This window comes from Coregonus lavaretus, assembly GCF_964263955.1.
Source record: "Coregonus lavaretus genome assembly, chromosome: 7".
In the NCBI taxonomy this organism is placed as follows: Eukaryota; Metazoa; Chordata; class Actinopteri; order Salmoniformes; family Salmonidae; genus Coregonus; species Coregonus lavaretus.
The window spans coordinates 27,802,122-27,805,686 of NC_139994.1; positions in this window are offsets into that span (position 1 = coordinate 27,802,122).

Here is a 3,565-nt window from a genome sequence, read left to right on the forward strand (position 1 = left end):
ATTGTTGAGCCAATGAGAATTTAGGTAGCTCAAGCATCAGTAAAATCCGGGTGGAACCAAGCAGCAGGGGTTGACTTACGGAACGGAAGGTAGCATAAATGTATGGGTAGTCCTCTGTAGGTCAATTGGTAGAGCATGGCGCTTGTAACGCCAGGGTAGTGGGTTCGATCCCCGGGACCACCCATATGAAAAACTGTATGCACACGTGACTGTAAGTTGCTTTGGTTAAAAGTGTCTGCTAAATGGCATATTACTATATTGTATCAATTCTGATTATGCCTGGAGTTAGGGGTCTATATTTTTTAACTAACTTTGATGGGTTAGTCATTGCAACACTACTAGATAGTGTATGTACCAGCAGGTGTTGATTGCATACCCCTATGAGAGGCCTATAATTGACCAACGTAAGCCTTTTCTTTTGTCTTTTTCATTGACTAGGCTATATACAGTACCAGTCCAAAGTTTGGACACACTTACTCATTCCAGGGTTTTATTTTATTTTTTACTAATTTCTACATTGTAGAATAATAGTGAATACATCAAAACTGTGAAATAACACATATGGAATCATGTAGTATGCAAAAAAGTGTTAAACAAATCAAAATATATTTTATATTTGAGATGCTTCAAAGTAGTAACCCTTTGCCTTGATGACAGCTTTGCACACTCTTGGCATTCTCTCAACCAGCTTCATGAGGTAGTCACCTGGAATGCATTTCAATTAACAGGTGTGCCTTGTTGAAAGTTAATTTGTGGAATTTCTATCCTTCTTAATGCGTTTGAGCCAATCAGTTTTGTTGTGACAAGGTAGGAGTGGTATACAGAAGATAGCCCTATTTGGTAAAAGACCAAGTCCATATTATGGCAAGAACAGCTCAAATAAGCAAAGAGAAACGACAGTCCATCATTACTTTAAGACATGAAGGTCAGTCAATCCGGAAAATTTCAAGAACTTTGAAAGTTTCTTCAAGTGCAGTCGCAAAAACCATCAAGCGCTATGATGAAACTGGCTCTCATGAGGACCGCCACAGGAATGGAAGACCCAGAGTTACCTCTGCTGCAGAGGATAAGTTCATTAGAGTTAACTGCACCTCAGATTGCAGCCCAAATAAATGCTTCACAGAGTTCAAGTAACAGACACATCTCAACATCAACTGGTCAGAGACTGTGTGAATCAGGCCTTCATGGTCGAATTGCTGCAAAGAAACCACTACTAAAGGACACCAATAAGAAAAAGAGACTTGCTTGGGCCAAGAAACACGAGCAACGGACATTAGACCAGTGGAAATCTGTCCTTTGGTCTGATAAGTCCAAATATGAGATTTTTGGTTCCAACCGCCGTGTCTTTGTGAGACGCAGAGTAGGTGAACGGATGATCTTCGCATGTGTGGTTCCCACCGTGAAGCATGGAGGAGGAGGTGTGGGGATGCTTTGCTGGTGAAACTGTCAGTGATTTATTTAGAATTCAAGGCATACTTAACCAGCATGGCTACCACAGCATTATGCAGCGATACGCCATCCCACCTGGTTTGCGCTTAGTGGGACTATCATTTGTTTTTCAACAGGACAATGACCCAAAACACACCTCCAGGCTGTGTAAGGGCTATTTGATGAAGAAGGAGAGTGATGGCGTGCTGCATCAGATGACCTGGCCTCCACAGTCACCCGACCTCAACCCAATTGAGATGGTTTGGGATGAGTTGGACCGCAGAGTGAAGGAAAAGCAGCCAACAAGTGCTCAGCATATGTGGGAACTCCAACAAGAATGTGACTACCTCGTGAAGCTGGTTGAGAGAATGCCAAAAGTGTGCAAAGCTGTCATCAAGGCAAAGGGTGGCTACTTTGAAGAATCTAAAATCTAAAATATATTTTGATTTGTTTAACACTTTTTTGGTTACTACATGATTCCATATCTGTTATTTCATAGTATTGATGTCTTCACTATTATTCTACAATGTGGAAAATAGTAAAAATAAAGAAAAACCCTGGAATGAGTAGGTGTGTCTGAACTTTTCACTGGTACTGTATGTATATACAGTTGAAGTCGGAAGTTTACATACACCTTAGCCAAATACATTTAAACTCAGTTTTTCACAATTCCTGACATTTAATCCTAGTAAAAATGCCCTGTCTTAGGTCAGTTAGGATCACCACTTTATTTTAAGAATGTGAAATGTCAGAATAATAGTAGAGAGAATGATTTATTTAAGCTTTTATTTATTTCATCACATTCCCAGTGGGTCAGAAGTTTACATACACTCAATTAGTATTTGGTAGCATTGCCTTTAAATTGTTTAACTTGGGTCAAACGTTTCGGGTAGCCTTCCACAAGCTTCCCACAATAAGTTGGGTGAATTTTGGCCCATTCCTCCTGACAGAGCTGGTGTAACTGAGTCAGGTTTGTAGGCCTCCTTGCTCGCACATGCTTTTTCAGTTCTGCCCACAAATGTTCTATAGGATAGAGGTCAGGGCTTTGTGATGGCCACTCCAATACCTTGACTTTGTCGTCCTTAAGCCATTTTTCCACAACTTTGGAAGTATGCTTGGGGTCATTATCCATTTGGAAGACCCATTTGCGACCAAGCTTTAACTTCCTGACTGATGTCTTGAGATGTTGCTTCAATATATCCACATCATTTTCCTTCCTCATGATGCCATCTATTTTGTGAAGTGCACCAGTCCCTCCTGCAGCAAAGCACCCCCACAGCATGATGCTGCCACCCCCGTGCTTCACGGTTGGGATGGTGTTCTTCGGCTTGCAAGCACCCCCTTTTTCCTCCAAACATAACAATGGTCATTATGGCCAAACAGTTCTATTTTTGTTTCATTAGACCAGAGGACATTTCTCCAAAAAGTATGATCTTTATCCCCATGTGCAGTTACAAACCGTAGTCTGTCTTTTTTATGGCGGTTGTGGAGCAGTGGCTTCTTCCTTGCTTAGCGGCCTTTCAGGTTATGTCGATATAGCACTCGTTTTACTCTGGATATAGATACTTTTGTACCTGTTTCCTCCAGCATCTTCACAAGGTCCTTTGCTGTTGTTCTGGGATTAATTTGCACTTTTCGCACCAAAGTACGTTCATCTCTAGGAGACAGAACGCATCTCCTTCCTGAATGGTATGACGGCTGCGTGGTCCCATGGTGTTTATACATGCATACTATTGTTTGTACAGATGAACGTGGTACCTTCAGGCGTTTGGAAATAGCTCCCAAGGATGAACCAGACTTGTGGAGGTCCACCAGTCTTGGCTGATTTCTTTTGATTTTCCCATGATGTCAAGCAAAGAGGCGATGAGTTTGAAAGTAGGCCTTGAAATACATCCACAGATACACCTTCAATTGACTCAAATGATGTAAATTAGCCTATCAGAAGCTTCTAAAGCCATGACATCATTTTCTGGAATTTTCCAAGCTGTTTAAACGCACAGTCAACTTAATGTATGTAAACTTCTGACCCACTGGAATTGTGATACAGTGAATTATAAGTGAAATAATCTGTCTGTAAATAATTGTTGGAAAAATTACTTGTGTCATGCACAAAGTAGATGTCCTAACCAACTTGCCA